Source organism: Rhodnius prolixus, unplaced genomic scaffold (assembly GCF_049639745.1).
Source record: "Rhodnius prolixus isolate KJV_2025 unplaced genomic scaffold, Rpr scaffold_1, whole genome shotgun sequence".
Classification (NCBI taxonomy): domain Eukaryota; kingdom Metazoa; phylum Arthropoda; class Insecta; order Hemiptera; family Reduviidae; genus Rhodnius; species Rhodnius prolixus.
In genome coordinates this window covers 68,052,956-68,078,646 of record NW_027411581.1, presented here as the reverse complement: position 1 = coordinate 68,078,646, position 25,691 = coordinate 68,052,956, and the positions used below count along the sequence as shown (strand labels likewise).

The 25,691-nt window shown below is 37.0% G+C and overlaps 1 protein-coding gene and 1 long non-coding RNA gene across 2 annotated transcripts in view; one reads left to right on the top strand and one right to left on the bottom strand.

Annotated features, from left to right (window-relative positions):
- LOC141446294 (netrin-3-like) overlaps positions 1-25,691 on the bottom strand; it is a 200,108-nt gene that overhangs the window by 170,372 nt on the left and 4,045 nt on the right. The window lies entirely within an intron of this gene.
- LOC141446302 (uncharacterized) overlaps positions 5,468-25,691 on the top strand; it is a 32,521-nt gene continuing 12,297 nt past the window's right edge. Inside the window, exon 1 of the long non-coding RNA XR_012453620.1 lies at positions 5,468-6,095. This is a non-coding gene — a long non-coding RNA (uncharacterized lncRNA). The remainder of the gene's footprint in view (positions 6,096-25,691) is intronic.

Here is a 25,691-nt window from a genome sequence, read left to right as displayed (position 1 = left end):
AAAGCGGAAGTCATGGGAGTGTTCAAAGATCTTGATTTCTTTGAAAGGAGAAAGTTGGGCTAGACGGCGGCTTCAAGAGGTGTTTGTGTCCTCAGCAAGAGGTGCCGCAATGATCGCCTCAGTGTGAAGGAGCCAGGTGACGTACCCACAGGAGGGTGCCACAGAACGTCGAGGCCACATTCAGTAATTGTTTAAGGCCCGAGTCAGCTGGGAGCGAAGTCCAATTTGTACAAAATAAATTACTTACAAATATATTGCCGTAAATAAATTCCATAATATTACTGTACTTGTGTCAGTGTAGATGTGGTAGTGTTTGAATATATTAGTAGTAATAAGTCATTTACTCCCTCGCCAGGAAGGAAGAGAGGTATCTCTAAAACGGGACACACCAAGTACTGGGTGTGAATGGGTCTAGAACAGATTGCCTATGTTAGAAGAGTTGAGTGGGGTAAATGGAGGAAGTCCTGGCTTGAAACCCCGCATGGTTGATTCTAGGATATCTGCTTCCTAACTCGGATTTGGGAACCGCTCATGACTCTCAGACATACATCCGCTCTTATCTTGATCCGGGACCGAAGGCGACCAACATTTAGGAGGAACAGAACTTTCCTGGACCACTACCCCACACTGCTCAACAATTAAAAAAATGTGTTACCCTCACACAACTGTCTCTTACTGGAGGCTATGTAATTAAATGTTTTTGAAACTTAAAATGTGTACTAACTCAAAGGCTGTTAACTTAAAGAGGCGCCACGGTAGCCGAGCGGTTAGAGGCGAGACCTGTAAAGCTAATATGTATTGTAGTTTAGTGGGTTCGATTCCCGGTCTTAGGCCTTGGATTTTATTTAATGGTTAATAAAAGAAATTTAACAGTAAAGTATGTTTGCTAGTCGCCTCCGTCCACGTCAACTAATTTGATAGTTGGACGTTAAGCCCCGCCTGAAAAAATAGGCGATTACTTTACTTTTTACTTTACCATTAACTTAAAGTGCTACACATATTTTGTTTGCCATAAAATTAAGCTGTCGAAGGAAGCGTGAAAGAAGATGACCAATAGGACAAACAGAATATCCGGCGAATCCAAGCTTAAGGAGAACGCTTTGGAGCCGAGTAGGGGAAACCATTTGCAAATCCGAATAGATTACATTCAGGGATGTGGGATAGACGGTTCGCACTACGTACCGGAAACGTCCCTAAAGAAGCAAAAACTTAACTCTGCTCTAATAAGTTCCTGGAACAATATTTCAAGAAAAGAAAAACTTATAGACGTGAGAAATGCGATTCTATAAACTGGAAAAACGACTCTCAATTAGTTCATCAAGATAAACAAATCTCTTTGGAGCCGTTTTCCACAAAATCTTAACCAAATTAATACAAGAAAAAAAATTCAGTAAAGTGTATTTCCGGAAGACTGATGTGAATACAAGTAAAACCTTTACATTACCTTCCTTGCTTATTCGAGAGAGAGGAAGTAACAATCTGGACTTGGTCTAAGAGTGTTTGTACTCGTACGATCATAAAGGCGTTCTGTATCAAAGCACTTCTTTCTACAAACATATAGTATTTGTAAAATAAAAAAAATTATTCGTGTTCTAGGGTTGCAATTCACAAGACTGCACAACCTTCTCTTAAGTGGGAAAAGAGAACGTAAAACACGATAAGTTTTCCGGTTTTATGGCACTCCCGGAATTCTTCAGAACTTCACTATCGGATTCCTGAGTAGCAACATAAAATGACTAAATTTTGAACTTTCTTTGATTTATCCTGATATACGCTCATACCAGTTCCTAGGACCTACTGATTCGAGCTTAACAAGATATTATCGATGAAAACTCCAAGACTGTGCAATCTTACAAGAATTAAGAGGAACAAAAAGAATTCCAAGAAGGACTACTTGCACGTCTAAACAGTAATTTCGGCTGGCAATAACAAGAGACCTCGATGAGAACGGAGATGGTGATGGGCTAATAACGGTACGCGGCATTATGGTCAGCGGATGGAACAAAGCCTGCTGTCGGCAGATAGCACCTGATGATTAGGCGCGCGTGAAATCTCATTGGGCGAGGAGGTGATCCAGCGCCGGCAACTAGTCAGCATTAAATCCCGTAACTATCCGCGGCAACATCTTCCGGTAAATAGAGAGTGTGGTCGATTAATAGAGGAAGCAATAATCGACTGCACAGTTCGAACTGTAAGATCGAGATGTAATCAAGCCAGTAGCAATCTTGCAGTTTAATTTCTGCGGCGGTTACTTTCTTGTAATCTTCCATAAAATTGCGTAATTCAGTGCATTTAATTTATATTTGCACCATTTTATTGAAAGTGTTATAATATCATATAATTACACCATAATGTAAACTTCTCTGGTACTTACCTACTGCACAGAGCGCGGTCCTACTGACGCGCGCGCTCTCCTTCAGCTTCTGCAAACACACAATCACACTCACGCGACCATTCATACAGGTAGAGGGGAGGAATAAGTTACAATTAATTAGTTAGCTCTTTATTACTAAATGACTTATTCTAACGTACACTCATATTTACAAAATCTCTTACTATAACTAAATGTCCACAACATAAAAAAAAACCCTGAAATGACTTGAAATAATAAACAAAAATTATAACGCAAAATAACTAAAAACTAAATAAACTTAATTTCTTTTAACTAAAAAAATAACCTCCAGTTAAACGGTAATTACTAATTAACAAGAGTTAATGCCAGAACCCTGGTGAGTGGTTAATGAGTGCACAGAGGGCTTAATCTCGGATCGGGCTCACCTCACGCCAATCGGCTGGTTATTCAATTCGCACTAACTCGTGGTCTTCCCTCGGCAATGGCTTACCACCTTCTGCCTCCGTCACTCCTCCCCACCACTCGCCAGGGTTCTTACCTTTCCGAACTCTGCCCTCTACATATTTATTATTTATTATTATTATTAGTACTGCGCACTACCAACACTTTACAATAATATCGATGATTAAAACTAATAACAACATTAAAATTTAACAGCTGATTTCTATTACTTTCACTTTCTACTGGAGGATGGAGTGTTCACCTGCAATATCCGTCTTGAAGTCCCCTAAATCAGAAAACAACAAATTACCGGATGTGAAACATTTATACAATTTGGTTCCACCAGACTGCGCACAAATACTACTATATAAGAACAAGTAAACTAAACGAATCTCCATTGGTTAAGAATGAGGGAACGGTGATAAGAGGAAGTCGTGAGAGTGTTCACACCGGATATTCAGATCACATACTAAATCAGATCACTAAATAAAATTGGGTGATAGTTTCGTTCGTCAAAATTAATAGAAAGTAAAAAAAAATTGAAAAATACAGATCTCCCATTTTGTTACAGGCCAAAGAGGGCGTGGTGTGACATACATAGCAGGTAGGCGTGGTTTACGTGACAGTTCTCGCTTCTGATTGGCTCTTCAACCAACCCACTTTTCACACTTCCATTCTTCACTGAGATTGGCCAATACTTTATCAGTAATTATTTCAATGAAAAATAAAAGTTTAATTTTTTTTACTAATTTCCCCCCCCCCTGAGGTATTTAATGAAGTTTCCAAATATGCAATAAAAAATTTTCTTAATAAAAACTTGGAAAATAAAAGATTTTTCTCGCTTAATGTCTTGTTTTCTGTACTAATAATGTAAGGGTAACCAGAAAATTGGAAAATAATGGTTATTTTCTTGGGAAGTAGGTAAAAGGAAATTGTGGGTCATGTTTCATGTTCACCCACTGTTCCTCGCCATTGTTTATTTGCACAGGGGCTGTTATTTAACGATTTTTAAAGATTTAATGATATTAGTTTTAAAGTCAATGTAAGTTAAATGGTGAGCTACTCATTGCTGAACAAATATTTTCTAGATGAAAATGGCCAGCATCTAATAAATTCTGAACCATATTAATGAAAATTTAATGCACTTAAAAAATTATAAGGGTAATTATAAGGGTGAATATAATTGGAATTAAACCCAGTTCTATTAATTGGAGGTAAAACAGGGCCAGGTAAGAACATAACCAAACCTAAGTTTAAGGTGAGAATAAAGAAATCTGCTGCCAACTTTTGCACGGCTTCCTTCCTTACAGCTGTTTACGTCATTTTCTTGAAACCTGGAGTTTTTACCACAAAGATAGTTTTTTAATTAGTATTAATACTTCCCGATGTTGAAGGTTATTATCAGTTCACACAGTGGCTGCACACAGTTAATAAGTAGATTCAATGTTAATAAAATAGAGACATTTAATGACACTGAAGTAGTAATAGCACCATAAAACGCTAGAATTAAACTGGACAAGTAAATAAAAGTTCTGTTTGTTCTCTTTTTCTCATTTAGAACTTTATTCTAGCAGCTTTCGATCAGAATTGGGTCGCTTTCCCGTCTTGTTCTAGATAGTTCTAGAACCATCTCGGATCGTCACTCCCTTTTTTTTTATATACTCGTCAGAATGTTCTGGATGAGAATCTAGAAGAGATGTGTGTGTTCTGGATGCGTTGAAGTAGGATGTAGTTTTGCATGGCAATTTTCAATCACAGTCGGCAAGAAATCTTTCCAAACTGTCCGGGAAATGTTTGTCAATTCGATTGCTCAGCAAGTGGTCTAGATCTGAATCCTTTATGTACATCGTTGGGATGAACAGTCTTAAAGAATAATGAGATGTCCAGTTTTACCAGGAATGCTACGGAAGCTTGGGTGAGAAATATGCAAAACAACTCTCAGTGTTACGATAACAGCCTCATATTAGATTGAAGCCGCGTCGTTGCGAGCAGTTGGCAACGCAGTGAGCAGAAATACAACCCACTAAGATTTTAAATTCTTAAATTGTTACAATTAATTTTGGTTTTACTTTTGTTTTATTTCATTCAACTTCTAATTCTCTTCATATTACAGGTGAATTATAGTAAAAATGTGTTGTTAATGATCAATTAATTGTTTACCAATAAGAGGCGTTAACTTTTTGAGCTCCTCAGGATGTTAACAGTAACAATATGATTCAAATTTGCGGAGTCGGGAGATAATGTCTCAGATAGAACCTCGTAAATATCGGTAAAAATGTAGAGTCTCGTGAATGTTCACATCATGTTTATTTCTTTAAAGTGGTTTGCTATTACTTTCAATTCTAGATTAGAATTAAATTTAATTTCATGATGTGGCCAAAGATAAGGAAGTTATCCGGAATCCCAGTTTTTGCGGGGAATGAGTACGTTCATATCCAAAGAGGTATTTCCTGTTATAGTGTCGAAAAGTTACAATTTATTTTCTTGTATCAAGATGGCGTCCCCCAAACTGATAGATGATATTAATTTTGGCCAGCTACCAGCCAACTGTGACTGCGCTTTATTTTTGTACACACTGTGATGCTGGCTTTAGCAGCGGCGATCTGTGTCTCCCAGCAATCGACTAACTGGATGTATCAAATCTACTTTTACTTTCTCTCTCTCTCTTGTCCAATTGAAAGAGGAAGTAATGCGATCTAAAGAGATTTCCGTTTTGAGAGTTTTTGTTTTAGGGCCACTAAAAGTTAAAAACATCTATCGCCTCCCCCCCCCCCAAAGTCGCAAATAATTAAAACAGAAAATTTGTTACGATGTAACAGCTTTTCCAAACGAAACCAATTTTGATGGTATGATTGTAATTATTTCTAGATTTTGTCCAGGTCAGTTAGTTGGAGTTAGGTAAAATCGGGGATTAAGAAAATAAATCTAGGAAATTTAATTAAGAGAAATGAAGAAAGTGGATACTTGAAGAGCACATGGCTGTGTGAAGAGGGCAGCAGGGAAAAAAAGACAATCGACGCGAGCAACATATGGGGGATTGAAAAACGGACGCCAACTCAAAAAAAATACGGGTTGAAAAATTGGTGTTGTACGGAGCTGGTTGGAGCCAAAACAAATTGGAGTGAAAAGAAATTACCTAGGCGGGATTTGCCTCAGGGAGAGGATTCATTGAGCGGAGAACCTCTACTTCCCCCAAAGGGTAGCTAGAAGGAATAGAAAACCACCTGACTGGTGGTGTGCTTCCCATAAGAAGACTAGGAAAGAAGTGTAGATTGAAGCAAAACCAGGCCTGGGATTGACTGTAAGTGTAGAAAATATAGTTAAGAGTGAGACTAGTTTTCTGGTTCTATTGAGGACAATTATTTCATTACCTATTGTCAAGTTTTGTATTTTTCAGTATTAAGCAGGGTTTACGATACTGTATTTTTTTTGTAAAAAGACTTTTTTTGTGGTGATCAAAAATAATATTTTCATAACCCTGAATCTTTATTTAAACCCCTGGCAACATCTCACATGGACAATAGATTTAATTATTTAATGAAGTAGCTATCTGGTTAGAGTAGCGGCCAGCAGGGGCGCACTACACAGATTTGCTAACGGAGAAGCTGTTACTAGGTAACTAGTTGGTATTCTAAATTTATTTCTATTTTTTTCCCCTTATTATCAAAGTATTGTTTCAATTTTAATTCTAATCACTACTCCTTAACAAAAACTTACAGTTTAAAAAGTTAAGTATAAGGGTTGATTAAACGCCAAAAGGTACACAAATCAGCAAGTACCCAACATTTCATTCAAGCTTAGTTGATATAATTTAAGTAATTTTGCTGCATTAACTTTTCCTTCACATTTTTTAGAATTTATTATCGTAGATGTCACAGACCCTTATGCTGGCCATTTTCATCTACAAAATATTTGTTCAAGTAGATTGACTTTAATATCTATTAATCTATAATAATCAAACTATTAATTACATGTTAAAAAGAAAACGGTATAAAAAATTAAAAAAATTACGAGGCTACAAAATTTAAAAACTTTTTTAAAAAAATGCTTACACCAACATACATCAATGATTTCGATTATTTTATTTTTAATAAAAATCCTCTGTTTAAGTTTATTCTTCGATTAAAGTAATTGTCATTTTATGTAGTAGTCAAACGTTTATAATAATAGGTAATAATTATCTGGCTTTATCGCAAATAATATAGTTTTCTTCAATTACATTCTCAATCTAGGTATTCATCCCACAATGTTGTATATATGTAATGTAAAATGAATAAGATATGCATATTTTTAGGACAGCTAATTATTCCAGTATTTTAGTAAAATTAGGGGGACTAAATTAAATTACAATTGAGAAATGAATAATTGTTGTTGAATAATCTACTTGTTATTAACTGTGTGTTATTTGTGCTCACGAATATTTCGGTAAGACGAATTCAAGACTGAAATATTGTTTTAAATCCTCCGTGATTCAAATTTAAACAGTAGCCGACTCTAACTTTGTCTTTTTCTACTTTAACATGCATGTATAAGATGTGGCAACTTCAGAATAAAGGGCATATTAAAGATAAATCAGAAGAATAATGTGGAATAGAGTTAAAATAAAGTACCTATTTAAAAACGAAGATATAATATACATTTTATCATAATTATAACCAAATAATATTGTGAACGAACTGGCCAGCCTAAGGGTCTGTGACATCTACGATAATAAATTCTAAAAAATGTGAAGGAAAAGTTAATGCAGCAAAATTACTTAAATTATATCAACTAAGCTTGAATGAAATGTTGGGTACTTGCTGATTTGTGTACCTTTTGGCGTTTAATCAACCCTTATACTTAACTTTTTAAACTGTAAGTTTTTGTTAAGGAGATTTTTGTACCTTTTGGATAGATTTTCATTTTTGTCTATTTTGCTAAGTTACATATCTGCTTTCCTGTTTTTTTTAAATTTGGAATAAGCAATTCTATCATTATAACCTGATAAGGTATTAAGTAGGAACCGTAACTACCACTGGAGAGATCTTTTTAAAGAATGATTATAGTTGCGGTCCCCAAACCATCCTCAATAACAATTTTTTTGAGAAAGCCTTTTTATATAAAATAGGAAGGTATTTGTACGTAAAAAGCAAATTTAAACTGCGATTTCAGACCTTCCTTTTAAGAGGAGTAAGAAAAATAAACGGGCGATTACAGTACTTCTCCCTAAAAGGCAAAGATTTTGAATCGAACAACAATTCATTAATGTAAATAGGTTCACCCATTGATAATTTTAACGATTGCAGTACTTCCTCTTAGTAGGTGTAAGAGCATGATGGCACTTCACAGTCATGTAGAGGAGCTTTAATCACTTCTTCGTGCTAAATTTTATCAAAATCGGACAAAGCGTTATAGAAATATTGGTAATAATAGTTTTAGAAACGGCCTTACTTGGGTGGGGCAAACTCCCCTCCATATGAGGCATAGCGACGAGACTTTTAAAGTGCAAATCTGTACAAAATTTCGATTCGAATGACACTTCATTCATGAAAATCAGTTCACGTGTCGATAATTTGAAACGATTGCTATACTTCCCCTTAACTAGTGTAAGAGCAGATCGTCGCTTTAATGTTACATAGGGGAGCCCTAACCCCATCATCCTACCAAATTTTATCAAAATCGGGCTAAGATTTACAGAGTAATTAGTAATAATAATTTTGAAGGGGGCCTTACATAAAGGGGGCTAACTCCTCTCCCATTCGGTGTACAGCGTCGAGACCCCCAAAAGGCACATCTACATAAAATTCCGAATCGAATGACACCTCATTCATGAAAATCGGTTCGCGCGTTTAGGCGCTACGCAGTTTACAAAAAAGGTAACAACAACAACAACAAGAAGAAGAAGAAGAAGAAGAAGAAGAAGAAGAAGAAGAAGAAGAAGAAGAAGAAGAAGAAGAAGAACAACAACAACAACAACAATTTCTGAAAAAGCCGTTTTGGCTCATTTTCAGCAACTTTTTTCTCGAAACCTATAAGATCTGGGTTGTTGCAAAAAAATTACAGTTATAAAGGAGGGTTTGCCCTACATTATAAAGAAAATTTGGGAATTTTATCTTTTATAGAAAAATAGAAAAAAATTGTCAAAGTTGGGTGTTTTTCAACGTTACGCTTTTTCGTGCACTTTTTGACGATCAACCCTTATACAACTGTCCTACCGGACAGTTTTAATTATCGTTATTTGTTTATTTTTATTCAGCATATTTCCTCTTCCTTGTTTTCTCATTTCTCCTTACCCCCCCCCCGTCACCACTGTGCTTGCCTTCTCCAGAGGTGTTTGTATTTGTAGAGGGTGACGTAACAAATTCTCCCCAATAGAAATGAGATTGTTTCAATATGAAATAATCCGATGCGAACTATAATACGACTTCCTGTATCCGCAAATTAGTCGATGAAATTTACTTGAAGCAACTGGCTTTGGGTTGATTGATTTTTTGCCAAACCCGTCTCATGGTGGCACCGATTCGATATATCAGATGTAAACGTTATGCGATTTGTCGCCGATGAGTTGTGTTCCTCACACAATTAAGTGAAAGTAAACACTGATTTCCCAGTAATGTGATTAAAGGAAACGGAAACCACGGTTCGCAGTTGGCGGATATACAATGTTATGTTTAGTAAAAGAGATACTGCAAGCTCGTATCGTATTAGCAGACACAATTTAGATCCGCTTCTGCTTCCTCTCTCTGAGCTCGGATTGCATCGAAAAGTCGGAAAATTTTGCTTTAATATTTAATCCGGATCATGTAATCCATTCTGGCTCGCTGGCATGACCTTTTCATAGGGCGCGTTTCTATCGATTTCCCATCGATGAATATTTTATTGCTAACTCCCCAAGATAGTTCATCTTGCCCGGCACTGATTGGCTTTGATCTCCTACTTCTAATTAGGTGGCTGCTAATCATCTCCACCAGTCACCTAAAACTCTATTTTGCCATTGGAATTCTTATTATTTAACTCAACACTGCTTCAAGCACTTTTGCTTGGCAGTATGGATCCGGCAGTATGGCCGGGCGTGTCTGCCACGGAGCAACGAGCGTAATTAGGATTTCCGCTAGTCATATTTTTAATATAATTTCTACGTTTCAAGGAAATTTCCTTCAATTGAAGGACAAACATTACGTTAAGAGGAAGTCCTGTGAGGAGCTTCCCTCCATTATTCCAGCAACAGGAAGTTGAGCGATCATGTCAAATTATCAAAATCACGGTTTTGAGACTCGCCAAGTTCCCCCCCACCCCAAATTGGTTTTTGAAAAATGAATCCATCACTTTAATTCCAAGTTTGCAATCAATTGCACAGCGGAACTGGTTTCTACAGAATTTCTCTCGAAAATGGCTGCAACGATTCTAAAATCCTCGTAATCAGGATTGCGAGTAAAGCTAAGAGCTAAGAAAGTTCTGGGGAAGTGGAAGGCTTGGGTCCCTCTAACGTGTCATTCAGTTTTACAAACTGTATAGTGGTAAAGAAGCATTGAATGTGATTTTGACATCCGGAATTAGAAGGTAATGTAAGAGTTGCAGATCGTAGTATGAGAGAGTTATGTGAGAATAATTGCTTTTAATAAAATATGATTATTCTAACTAAACGATTAAAGGGAATATCGATATGATCTAGAAAAACGATAGTGTGTAGCATGAATTTACTAAGCTGAGTGTCGTCATCTATCTAGAGCAGAGCGTCATCAATCCTAGCGGTCTTTATCTTAGCCAGGGAGAGGTTCAGTCTCGGTTTTTTCTTTTTTCTTTTACGACGTCATTTCCGTAACTCAGAGTCGGCGGTGTGTGTGTACGTTAGCAATGCTAGAAAAGAGTTTTCCTTTAATGGCACATATAGGCGCAGCGGAGGCGGTGGAAGTGTCTAGGCGACCTCAATCGATTTATAATTCCCAGGATGGTGTGGTGGTCTTCTTTATCGACAAGATTCTTCCTCCACCCAGCGAACAGCACTAGCACATGAACAGCTGGGAATACTCCAGATATACAATGGTTACGCTTGCAATGTTGGTGAGAAGAGGACAGATTCCGATTTAGGACAGCCAATCTTTGCCAGTTCCCACACCCACGGACTCCATCCAGATAACGAGCCGATGTACTCCGGATGTCTTTGTCAAGCCAAAAAAGAAAGAAAGGAAACAAGGTTAATGCATCCTCCAGGGTTGACTTCTTCCATCAGTTACCTCTTCTCCTGACTCCAGATGCCTAGGCTACTTCCTGGTTCCTCTCCCTTCCTTCCGCGTTTTCCTGGTCAGAAGGAGTATTTTGATCTAATTTTTAAAATAGAGTTTCCATCGGCTTTTGGAGCCGGATTTTGGAGTATTGACAAGAAACAAACTAATGGTAGCGTCCGTACTTGAAGGATCTCAAAAACCAGACGGTGCAGAAAGCTCAAATCCCACTTCCGCTATACGGTCGATATCCGCCAACCATAAGCGCGCCTTTACTAAAGCGATATTTCTGCTTCTTCTCAGTTTTATATAAGATGGTCTCCAAGCTTTCCTTCTACACTTACACTTTCATTATATATAGGAAGATGCCGTATGGTTACGGCTACATAGAATTATGGGAAAGTGGATTTAGCGCCAACGATAACAGGAAGCACAAAAACGGAAGTTGAGAAAAGCTCACAACAACCTGATTCTCAAGTGGCTGTCCGATCGTGATTACCTCCACCTACTTACAGTCTAGTTCAGTCTGTTTTTTGCCCCCACCCCTGCACCTCCCAATGCTACTTTGATTATCTCTCAGTTGATAAAGGAAAAAGACGCTCTTCTTCCAAGGTCTTCTTCAGTGTTACATGAATTGGGTAAAGAGAAGAATTAGGAACCTTTTTTGTCGCACTTTCGGTCGGTCAAAATGGCCAAAAACTTATTTTCGAGTCCATTGGTTTTTCCATAAAAGACGTATAAAAATTAAACTTGCTACGATTTTCAGTTTTTCAACAAAACTCAAGAGAAATAAATAATTGAATAAAATTTTCTAAAAATTAATTTCACTGTTTAATACAATTAATAGTAATATTGTACAATAATTAGGTAATTAATATTAAACCTAATTAATATTATATTGTAGGGCAAAATGATGACGTAATGATTACACAGTAGGGTACCATTCTACCAGTAACAACTCCATAAAACAATACCCTTACTGGAAATTCAATATTTTCCCAGCCTGAAGTGTAACCTCCCGCACTGTTTTCATGTAATCAGGTTGTTTTTGTTTTGTTTTAATTATTATATAAAGCGAACCCAGCACAGCCTATTGTTAGTTAACAGTAACTCTCACACAGCCTATAGACCGCGCACTGGGGCCACTTTTGCAGCCTTTTAAAAACACTGCCTGCAGCGTTTATGGAATTTTCTCAAAAAATAAATTAAAACCAATTTGGCCAAATTTAATGTTTTATGATCGTATAAAAATCCAGATGTTTCACCGGAAATAAACGTCATAAGATTCCCTTAGTATTGGACAAATCTAGTGTTAGCCTCACACGACTTCCTATTTCCGCAGTTCAAGTAATAAAATTTTCTTCTAACTTGGTATTTGTACTAGAAAGATCGCTTAATATTATTTATAAATAAAAAATAGAAAACTTACTGCCAAAATAAGTTCTACTTGTTATTTATCTTTACCATGTTATTGAAACCATCTTTAGGGCTTAGTGATGAGTTAACAATTAAACGTTTTCTTGAGAAGGTAGCTAGCATAAGACTGGGTTAACCTTAAAGGTTAACTGCTGAGGGGGTTTCTTTTGCTGCAGCGTTTGGTATTATGGTGTAGAGGACAATGTCGTCCGCGTAGACCAGTTTGTCACAGACTTCTTGCTTTCTAACGCATGATTCATAACCATCTTGGTGTTGGATTGCCCGTCTCGTTATTTTGTATGATTTATCCCTACCAGTGCCTCAGATCAGAATGTATTTTCCAATTTCCCATGATCTTCTTTAAACTTGGTGTACTGACCTTCCTGAAAATCTTTCTCTTTTCTTATTTTCCCAAGCGAAATAGACTTCATGAAGGACCGACTTAAGTACCCCAACAAAACAACTTAAGGTTTCCATGTAAAACTGAAAGCATTGCTGAAATTCAATCAATCAAAAATACAGAATAGATTTATGAGATTTAATTTCTGAGATGAAATTTTAAATTGATCAAAAATCAACTAACTAAATTGAAAAAGATATTGATTTAATGTTTCACCAATTTGGTTTATGCATAAAAAAAAGAGATGGGGGAATCGTAAAAAAAACGATTACATTTCAGAAAAAGGTATTGTCCATTGCTAACTAGATAGTGAGCCAGGAAGTCACACACCCACGGGAAGTAAGTTGGCCGGCCGCATGTATTAATAATAATGGATTAGCTGATGTAAAGGTTCGCTGAAATCTCTCTCTTCCACCTTCCGTAACTCTGGACAGATTAGAATTATTCTCTTGCAGCAAAGTTAACTTGAGAACAGGAAAACTTTTAGAGCCATCGTGCAATGTTTGTACCGGCAAATAACTGAACCAGCTAGTGTTTATCTTAGTTCCAGTGAAAGGATAGAGATCCTGTGTGGACGCGGGAGGGGGAGATATCTCGGAAAAGTCGCTGAAATCTCAAACTGGGCATTCCGTTTGAGGCTAGAACCGTTTCGAAACTAAGGATTTACCAAAATGCTTCTAACGGAAGCACTGATCAATTTTTTCTTAGAGCTTTTCACTCAAATATTCCGAATGATTTGCTCGGAACTTCCTGTCATAGCCTATCACTTTTATTTGAACATTATTCTAAGATAAAGATTTTTGTCGGCTCACACGGATAACAGCGTTAAGTTTGAGACCAATGCGCGGTCTACCATCACCACAATGTGATCTTTCAAACGCAGTGGAAATCGTTTACCAAAATTTGCGATTCTTCTTCTTAATTTTTAATTAGCATGCAGTTAGTGTATAATTTCTGTAAAATTTAATGATTTTTTTTTTACGATTAATCGAAAATTATAAGACTTCAATTGATGTCTGTTTGTCAGTGCGTGTTTACTTAAAGAATTGGGTCATCATTGACTAAAATATAATCGATCAATAAATATGATAGAGAAAGTGCCAACACTTTTCTTTGTCTTCTTTTTCAGAGCATATATCGTGGCACCAAGCCGACTGGACATTCTATTTATGGATCTCTTGTTCGAGGTAACGACCCTGGGGTTTATGGACTCGGGCTAAACCGGAAGAATTAATAGTCCAATAGGATTCGGAAATAAACAGATACTGTTGAGTAAGGTTGTGCGGTACAATGGAGTGATACATGGAATGGACATCACTGAGATATTGATTAAGTATTTGCGGTTGACCGATCTTGACCAAAACCTTGTCGTTGTAACCTCTATGGTCGCATCTGAGCGAAATATCTAATTTGGATTTCCTTCATTTCTCCTTATCTAGTTGCGGTGAATATGGACAAGATAGTTGTAGCCAACAAGTATCCTCATGCATTACTAATCAAAGAACAATTACAAAGAACAAAAAAAACAAGTACTTCTCCACTCCCGAAGGAATGCTATAAATGTGAGAAGTGGTTGAGGTTATAAGAAAGGAAGGTTAACTGTAGCGTAACGAAAATGCTTAGCGAGCGGCAGCACACGTAACGACCCTGAGAATGTGCTAGTCTTGGAGGAGCTCCTGCTGTATTATTTAGTTGTTTACCCTGGTTAGTGTCCAATTCACGCCGCAGAGCCGCGCCACCAACACCTTATTCCACAGTCTAACCTATCACTTATAGATAATACGCACAATGATCTACCTTATAATTATATATTGTAGACATAATAACAGAATGTAAACTCCCCCCTAGCCCAAACAGTTACACCCGTCTTGTTAGACCACACACTCCACAGAACCACTCTGGCAGAGTACACTAGTGCTCCTGCGTTCAATTCGATTATAATCAGTGGTGCAATTAACGCTGGTAACTTTTCCAAACGCATTCCATTAGAAATGGAGTTTATAAGACTCGATCGTAAAATATCTCGTAAACTCAGAATATAAAGTACGCACGACCTCAACCTTCTTTTACGAGGAGCAAGAGAAAGTACGAAGAAACCACAATTAGACTTGAATCAGTCCAGAAACCATTTAGTACTGAAATGCTAACGCGCAGAATTGTTAAAATTGTATTAATTGACACAATAAATGCAATTTAGGTAAATTAAAGGATACTGCATGAAGTATTTAGTTTGAACACGTTCCTCCATGTTGAATTCCCTTAGAACTGAGACAACAAAAGACCCATCTTTTATATGTTTAAATGCAAAGAAGAACAATATGGCTGCCCCAATACCAAATAATTCAAAGAGGATTAATTTTGTAGGCATACGGCACCGCAGTGTCGATTGCTTCAAACAAGTCTGTCCATATCTCTGAAGCAAGTATCTTCCATTGCGTGACGTTTCATTTCCTCTTACTGCTTACAGGAAGTCCAAGTATTGCGATTACCACGTCGCGTATCCACCGGAAATATTTGCTTTGAGCTTAACAACCAAAAGTCGAGCACATCTCTTTGACCACTTTCTAAAAACCACTTTTTCTTCAAGGATTCTTAAAAATCAAACGGCGATTTCAGGTGAACATTTAATAAGGCGATTAAAGAGGAGGACAAATTTGTCATGGCTAGGATAATGGAATGTTTGTAATAAGGCGGAGGAGGGTAAGGAAGACTGGTGGCCTGCAGCTACGTCGTGAGAAGCCCCTCCACTTCCATGGAGGGTGCAAGATCCACCCAGAGGAACTCCTTGCTCTCCCACATACACCCACTTTGAAACTGCAGCCAACCAAGCAATATCGGTAATTTCAAATCGGAGAAAAATTAAAAGCCTTTTTCTTCTCGCTTATCATCAGATCTTGCTCCTACGGTACCGGGTAGTGGAGGCGATGGAGAGGGGATAATTAGGGACCTCTGTAGAACCTACATTCCTAGTTCTTAGGCCACAGTACCCCTACATACCTACTTATAACCTGATAGAGTTAAGTTCACCTAGCTAGCCCACAAACGCAGCCGATGTCACCTAGACTCAGATTACTAATGTTCACCTTTACTGATTGCTGGCAAAAAACTAATTAATATGATAGTGTCCATTTTAGGAATTGCCTTATTACCTGAAATGCATGCTTTGGAAACCTGGAATGCAAAACAAACCGTGTTTGCGCTTAATATCTTGACCAATAAAAACAGTCAAAAATTTGATATAAGTTTTGGTGCTAGTGAGGTTTTAGATTGGCCAGAATTCGTCAAGGACCGTAAGTCCTGTTTGGCAAAGATTTTTCTTTTAAAGGGACCTGTTTCAATGAGATAAAGAACCCCACAGATCTTAGGGTTCTTCATCTGTGCTAAGCTCCCTCAGGACAGAATGGGTTTCCACGGTATGTAGCAATGTACTGCGAGTCTAGAACACGTCCGCGATGTTTTGTTCTACGAGTATGCCAGCTCATTCATCGTAAACTACATTCCAACTCTTTACATTAACCATGTTCAATCTGAAAAAGACAGTTTAAAGCATTTAGGGCAACCTGACAATGGAGAAGACGGCAGTTTTGCAGAGCCACCTAATTTCAACACCGACCGCATCATTAAATCTCACTAATTTACAAATCTGTGCCAGTCGAATCAGTTATTAGTCTCTCATTCATTATTCCAATAACAAGCCGCTCCAACTTTGGCTTCCTTGCCGACAGATCTTTCCGCAAGTTTTATGAATGGTAGACTTGGCCTGTTTCACCCATTCATTGCCGTGTCTTTGTATTTAAAATAGTGTGGAATTCCGGTTTCGTGTGTTTTACATATTCGTCTGATCTATTGTTCGGATAGAGAGCCAATAGAGAGCACAATAAGCCCTGCTAACTACTAAATAGTGCTAATTAGTATTGTTAGACTATTCATTGTGTGAACACACACATACACATGCAAGGGCTAAAATACTGTACGGAGAGAAACTAAAACGGTATTTAAAAAACATAATACAGCAAATATTAAACATGATTTACACGTAATGGAGGACTTGGAAGTTTTACTGAAGAAGGTTTAGCGATAGCATCAAAGCGATGAAATTGAAATTTTGTTCGCGGGGGGCAGTACGAATTGAACAGTTTCTTCTTTAATTGGCTCCTCCACGGCCACTTTCCGATGGCACCTGCAAACAAGAAGTACCACCCTTCCCTGAGTATAACTGGGAGATCATCAATTTTTAATTACTTCTCTTACCTGGTGTAACAGAACGTATTGTGATCGAGTTTTTGTTTGTTCAACATGGTTGAAGGTCGTGTGGAATGGAGGATGTACTCTCCTGGTGTGGTGAAGAAGTGAAGTGTATTTTTGCACTAGAAGCGCCCTCCGGTTCGTCACCACGCACACTGGGGTGACCGGAGAACCACTCATGCTACCGAGGAGGCGGTAGGAGATAAGAGAGCATACTCGGCTCACACATCGTTTTGATGGATTTTTTTCGCCCCCAGACGAAAAGGGTTGCGGCGGCAGTCGTTTGAGGTGCCCATTGGGCCGTGAGCTGCGCCTAGCTATCCCCCCAATACTGACGTAATTTTCTCCTCGTGCGCCTTACTCTGTACTTTTAGCCGCAAATACTCTAGCTCTAAACACACATGTATTTACATTCACTTGCATTCGCAGATAGGCTGTCAAAAGGTGAAAATAATCAATTCAGATATACCAGAACACGACTGTTCGCTGTGTTGAGATTAGAAAGATACCTTATTCATTATGATCTTCAGGTATTCATATTTTCTAAAGATAACAATCGATATATCTTTGCTACGATAATGAGGTGATCACTTTAAGGTAACATCAGTTTGGCTGGCGGCCCTTCTGATTATTAATTAATTAACCCTTCGACTTCCCTTCTTAAAAACAGTTGTGACTACGTACGTATACTAAAAATTCCTCCCAAAACTGTTTATTAACTACCTTTTTTGATAAACAAGAATTACGAATGTCAATAAAAACAAAACAAAAAACAGAAAACCGCAATTATTTCCTTGCATACACCCGCAAAGGGTAAAGTTGGGCAAAAACTTGAAACCTGTCGGAATCAAATAACCCAGGGATGCAGCGAAAGGATTTAAAGTTTAAATCAGTTATTATGTTCCAGATCTGCGAATTCCACCAAATGTGGCTGAACTTCAGTATGTGTGGACCATAAGAATTAGGGAATTTTCTAAGATGGCCATGTTCCAAAGAAAGGTTGGAACCCCCTGATCATCTATAGTTTCATTTGAACTTGATCATGAACGTATTTTGAACCAGTAACTTTGGTTTGAACTTTTTCTTCAAAAATAATTCATTTTTATTGACATTCAGGGGAAGTTGAGATGTTAAACTTCATTCAACAGTATTAGTTCGTACATTGTACATATTGTTATTAAAACGGTCCAGTTGAACTGTGGTATAAGTGTCCCAAATAAAAAACTGAAAAATTGTTGAAAAACACACAACTTTGATGATTTAAGGCAAAGCACTTGGTACGAAATATAAAAACAAAAAATTAAATTACTTAAACTGCTATAATTTGTCTATATTTTACGAAAACCCTTTTAGCATCCTTGAAAGAAAAAAGGTATTTTACTGTTGACATGTAAACAGTGTTGCCACGAGAAATATTCTTGGGACAAATAGAAATTACCAACTATGTTTCCTAGTTTTATTATCTCCTTTCTCGCATGTAACTTCGCTTGTTTACTCTTACATTGTTGCGTATTAATTCCGGATGAAGAATGGTAAGAATAAAAACAAAAGAATGTAGTAGACATCTTTGTTTTCTCTCATACGTGACCGACTGAATGAAATTTTAAGAGTTGGTTTGTGAAAACAGGTGTGCTGTGTAAGTGCACGTGCAGTTAGTTGCAGTTGCATGAAACAGACTGCACGACGGTGAGTGTGGCTGGAATGAACACAATACGTAGGCGATCGTCACTAGTGAGTATACACAGACTCAGACAATGTTTGTAAAGTGACAGTAAGACAATCGATTCATAATTAGCTGATTACTAATTTCAGATAACTTTGACAATAACACTCTATAATTCATAGTCCTCTAACTGCTTCTAGACAACTACGCTTGCTTCAATATTCTTTTTACATTGTTTAATGTTATTACTTTCTTTTGCTCTACCAATATAAAGAGGAAGTATTGCAATCGTGCAGATTTCCTATTTTTATTTTTAACCGATTTCCGTTTCTCTGAGTTCGAAAAAGTATTATTTAAGGATTAGTATTGTTATGTATCCACGGCTACGCAAAAACAAAAGATTGCAGGAAGTTAAAATTGACATTTCGCTCAGATGCTGGCAGAGAAAGCAACAAAATGAGGTTCCAGTCAAAATCGGAACGAGCGTTTTTCGGTTTTCAAAGATTTCCGCAAAAACGCTCCAACGAGTTCCTTAAAATTGAGCACTATTATTATAAAGTAAATCATTAATCGTACTTGTATTTCCAGAAAAATTCTAAAGTTTTTTTTTTTAATCTAAGTACACTTATTGCAAATCACACCGTCTATAACGTTTAATTGAAAACTTTATCAAAAAATTATAAATTGGCAAGTCTGAGATAGAAAGGTGGCAATACTGAATACGTAGAAAGCACGATAAAAACTTTCAGCGATTTAAAAAGAAAAAATGTTCCAATTAAAGAGAACAGAATGATATCGAACATCATCTTCAGGCGAAGGGGGCTCCTAATAAGTTTCACGCGATTATTATTGCCAAAAATTAATAACTTATCTGTCATACTTCCGATCAGAAAGTTCTTCGTCAATTTACGCCATGTCCTTTTATGTTTAAAAAATAAAGTAATAAAATTAATAAAACCTATTCCTTTACAGGTTATAGACAAAAGCAGGTTACTGCTTTATAACATACGCGTAGAGGTTTCAACGCAACAAGGTTGATAAACACTAAATTTTCCAAAACGAAAATTTGTCTGTTTTACAGCCCGACCCCTCGCCCTGATAAAAAGCAATTTAACCACAATACGTACAACAAACAGAATTCACCCATGATCAACCTCACACATACAACAACAAGCTTCCAAAATTTAATTAAAATTCGTTTATGTTTGTCCTTATTACAGGGCACTCCAAGTCCTTGTTATTGTAACCTACAAACAATATTGGGAACCTCCACTTAAAATATATTAATTAGAATTACAAAAATACGTCAACTGATTTCCTTTGTTTTAATTTTCTTGTTGTAAATTAAATGTTTAGTCTATTAATTGGATTTTGAAATTAAACATGGTTGATAGAATGGTAGAATTATTTATTTCTTTTTTTTACCGATATAAAATGAGCAAATCTCAGGCTACACTATTTCTATTTGGAAAAAACTCGCTGCTAATACTGAACTCAGCTGAATATTCTAAGATATATTCTACTATTAGTTGATTCCTTTACTTATTACACGCAGCGGAATTGGTCAAGGCGGAATTATGATTGCATCTTTCTTCTCTCCGCCAATAGCCTTAAGAGTGCAAAATGAATTTGAATCTCGGCTGTTTCTGCCGAGTTTTCTGAATCATTCTAGATGCAGATATATACTGACACCCTGAGAATATGTATTCCCGGTAAAAAGTCCTTACTCAAGCGCAGTACTCTAACGAGGACTAACACAAAATTAAAAACAAAAAATGATATTAATTTGAATGTATATTGGCAGAACCTAGATATTTGTGGATAACTTTATTCTGAAATCTAAATATAAATAATGAAAATTTCAATTTATATCTGCTGTAAAATTCTCAGAAGGCCAGTTACCATAGTAACCCACCTTTTTAACATGGCCGTTACCATAACAACCAATACGATTATCCTCCTATTTTTTTGTACATATGTACACGCAGGTATATTTTAAAAGTATTAAATGTTTTATTGTATTTCTATGTACACTTCTAGTGTGTTGGTTTGTATTTCCCAATTGGAGCATTATTTTGAATCAATACTGGCGGACAATGGGCACCCAATGTTTTATTATTATAATATGCGCGCAACCTGCAGGGATAAGTTGTAAATTTTTCTTGTATTTGCTGCAATTTTAAAAATACAAAGAAAATTAAAATTAAAGTGATAAAAAATGTTATTTTGATTTCCATTTCATATTTTTCATTTCAAAGATACAGAATATAAAAATTAAAATGTGTTATTCTAAACTTTTAGAAACAGAAATAAAATAATACAGAAAAATAAAAATATAACAAAAATAACATCCTAATACCTAATACCACTTTATGGATTACCATTTTTTAAAAAATAACTTCTCAACAAACTTAAATTATTTAAAGTCTTATCTCCTAATTTTGATTGAATTTTTGTACAAAATAATCCAGATGTCGAGAATATCCTTTCTGATCCAACACTTGTTGGACGAATGGCCAGTAAATAATCAGATACTATTTGAATTTAGTTCCTCCCGTACTTTTTCTAGGAGGAAGTACTCTAATTCTATTTTTCTCCTATTTGTTTCCAATCCTTCGTGTTTTTTGCTTGTGGAACTGATACTTCATGACATTCTGTATTTTGTTTGATAAGGTCATAGAGTTTCGGCTTCAGACATCAGGTGTAGAAGTGTCAATATTTTCAGAATCATCTAAGTAACTCTGATTGCTATCTACAATAATCGAAAGTATTTCAACAATGCTTATGATTATTGTTGCTTCACTGTTTATATTAAAAATGTTATAATTTTCTTGACCCGACAAAACCAAAAACCAGGGTCTGTCTACACTGTATCTTGGAGTTGGGCCGTTAACTTGCAGTCGGGTTCCAAAGGCGGGAATTGGGAATCAAAATTGGCCGTTTACGCTGCAGAGCTAGAGTGTTGACACTTTTTCGGATTCAGAGAACCTTAAAGCGAGCATGTCCGCAGTTTGAATTTTGTTCTCGAAAACAGGAGACGATCACAATGTTTCCTGTTTACTCTAGTAGATCGGAAGCCCAACATTTAGTTGAATTCTGTCTCGCCTTTCTTTGTAAGGTTTACATTCTCCTAATCTTCGTAAGAAAGCATTTTAATTGGACATACTCCACCGCAGATGGAACATAATGTTCGATATTCCTGCGTCTTTTCCTTTTGTAGTGTTCTCACTCCGTTTAAGGCATTCTGAGTACCTCAAAAGTCTTATTGGCGAAGAAAACTTGATAAAGCGAATTTCAAACTATCGCCAACTCTTAACTATACTAGTATCCTACAGCAATACCCAATTCCGCCAAATTAGACAAGAACTCAGCTTCTTTTTAGTGGGAGTTCAAAGAAATAACTATCAGCCCTTACAATAGACAACTGTCCATGTTAATTGACATGGGGCCAATTTCAGCCAATAGAACTGTCCTCACATCCAAGTCCCCTCTAATAACTTTTGGTCAAACTTGATGACCATTAAAATGCCTAAAGCATCACCATGGGCCCAAAGTTCTAGCCAACTTCCCAAGAAACAAGTACGAAAATTAACGGCAATTAACCAGATATTTAAAGTTAGTATTGAAGTTTGAAATTGGACTAAGACGACAAAATAAGTACCGTGCAACTTGGCAACAGAGTTTACAGACATAATGACAAAGGAACCGACTGGTAATTTTACGATTAAAAGACCGTTCTCTGCGAGGTGCGACACAATGTTCGTTCCGATCTTGACGCCTAAATCCTCATTGGTTCTTTTTAGAAAAATTGAAGATTAAAAAATAAAGATATTTGTGGGAAATTCCAAGTTTGGAGATAAGGCTTGAAGAGAAAATCTTGCGACGGATCACAACACAAGATTTCCCAAATTTTCATTCAATTCCACTGACTCCGAAGATTGTGGAGCCAATTCCATTAATTTTCAGTCTGCAACGCTGTCTCTAAATTGGACTCTAAAACTTCACATAATATTGACGATATTAGCTGTGACGTCGGTCAGAGAAACTAATAGTTAAGTGTTACTTCCTGCTTGTTCTAATTCTAAGATGAACACCTCCGTAGTCCCACCCTAACTACAAAATCTCGTAATAAAAATTAAATTCCCAAATAAAATACATGCTCATCTTGTGTTATAAATAATTCGCAGTATAGATCAAATTAAGAACAGCATCAGTGGTTAGCGTCACCTGGAGCAACCACACTTAGAACATCGGCCTTCATCCTGTTCTTTTTTTTTTACTGGAAATATCAGAAAGTGATTTCGTGGCTGCTTTGTCGGCACATCACCTGCGGCATCCGCCGGTCGACCAGTGTAAGATATAAGATAACAACACCTCCCCCTCGAGAGTGTAATTGTCCACGGCTTAATATTACACCTACCTTGAAGACTGTTATGTTCCCCAACCAAATTAGGTATGTACTACAACACAACCTTAAGTACTAGTAGATAACAGTGCGTTGGGTTATATTTATAACCTGGACAAGATAAAAACAAAAAAAAAAGAACATATATACCTGGGCCCAATAAATTACTTCCATTTTGGCGGTCCAGGCTTAATTAATCAGCTGTTAGGTATTCTTTCTGCTAGTAAGAGGAAGTAATGTGATCGTGTAAAACATTTTAGTTATTTACCCTTTTTACAGCGTCATTGTTACTACTTTATTTATTTTTAACGGCGAGTCAACAACAGAAGTCATTGGCGCTGGACAATGCATTTCAATGCAATGCAGATCTGCGGGTAGTGTTCTCTTAGCAGCGGACAATGATCTGAGTAAGAAGAAATCTGAGAGATGGTTGGATTCGAATTTGGGGCCTCCGCGTGACAGTTCAGTGCACTAGCCTCTGAGATAACCTTATTTTTTGTACTGAGAGGTGGATGGGTTATAGTCTTGGGTTTCTCAATGGTGTAAAATGGATCTCTAAAGGAGTTGGTACACTAACTTTAAAGGAAATAGTTGGAGATAATTTCGAAAAAAAAAATCTTTAAAAAACTAAGAAAAAAAATAATCGGTAATTCCGATTGGTTTCTGTTAAACCATAACCTTATCGTGACTTCCTCTGAACTAAACGAAATACCAAATTTGGGTTTTCCGCGATTTTTCAATTTTGTGTTCCGGAGTTTACACACACACACTTTTAATTAGTTAACATTTCCGACTTAGAAGATCTCCAAGTACACCTCAAAAGTCTTGTGAAATCTCAAAATCAAACTATGCACGATTACACTAGCTCCTCACTAGAGCAGTGTAAGAGCCACTAAAAGCAACAGGCCATTCATATAAAGCAAATACTTTGCTGGTAGATCGTCAACCAACAACAACACGATATTAATTAGATATTTCATTCAGAAAAAAACTTCAAAGAAAACGAGTCAAATTCTGCAACACTCTCCTTACCAACCTGTTAATGCTATTAATGAGAAAATGTGTAGCTTTAATCAACGCCGGCCGGCTAGCAGTACATAGATTTATTACATTAAACCGAGCATGAGATGTTTACAGATGTGAGATGGGCAGAGGGGAGGCTGGTTAATTATCCGCAACAGCATGTTTTATTTCTGCTAAAGACCAGCACAATGGTGTTGCAGAATTGCGCTCGCAGAGAGCGGTTACACCTCCGCTTTGTGCTCTGAACGTTCCCAGTTCCCAGACAGTTTGTAAATCAATATTATAATTATGGCTATATGTTCTAATGTTCACTTCCTTTCCTTTATTTCCTCCTATTCCTTGTAAGGAGAAGTACTGCAATCGCGCACATTTCCCATTCCCTAGACATGAATTAGTGTCCTTAACAAAGGTAATTAGCGGTCCGACATCAGCACAACGTAAAAACGAAAAGTTCCCAATTGTTTAAAAATATGATATTTCATTCAGCTGCCACCAAGGTCCCTTAAAATAGGGTTTTGAGCCAAATCTTTAGGGAATCAGTTCGTCAGCTTCCTATTTCTTGGTACCCAGATCGAACAGGACATTTCCAGATTCAGTTCTATCAAGTTCTAGCTTGAAATATTCCATCATCATGAGCTCAAACCATTCCCTTCCGTTAAAACTTAATTTTCGAAAATTTGAACACGTTCCTCTAGTTGCTCTTGAAAGGAATAGAAAGCAGTATGGACTGATATTCTGGGAACAGAACATGTCGAACTGTATCAAATCTCCCGAACCCTGTCGCAAACTGCTTTCAAGTAGGGGTAACTTATCCAGCAGGTTTGAATATAATAAAAGCCTTAAGTTTTTCCTGCATTGGTTATACAGGCTCGTGGTCTTCCCAGGAATGGAAAAGGCCCACTATTTGACAGAGAAAGGAGTAATGCAGGATCACTTTCTCCTTTCCGGAGCTACCGGCTAGAATAATTCTCCATACTGTTGTAGCCAACTGGAAGCAGATGTCAATCAAATCAAATGAAAAAATGGGACATGCCTGATCTGTTTAATAAAAGAAGGTATCCAGCATGGCTTTAAAATTGAGTTGACTGCTAAACCCAATATAAGTTCCCTTATTCAAGGCAAGTTGTGGAAGATTTTGATCTGTTAATGTGGTAAGACTGAAAAAAAAAAATGGAGGCCTCTAAAGAGGCTGGCTGCTACACCGACAGGGATTTGGTTAGCGTCGGCGTGGGTTGGTGTACCTGTTCAACAGGATGTTAAACTGAACTAGTTACCAGAACCCAATTAATAAACTCTGGTAGAAATGTAACAACTCTTAGGATTTAGAAAGAAAAATGGTTGTGACATTGCCCAACTTACGATCAGAGGCTGCGGCTTCTCTTCAAAACTGGTTCTGGTTTTCGTCTCTCTATCTTCTAAAATAGAGATCTCGACGACCTTACTGATGTCTTCGTTAGTGACCTCTACTTATATCTATTTCTATTTACACGCTGCGCAAGAAGATTAATATAGTAACTTATACAATCATAGATTAGATTGATCTT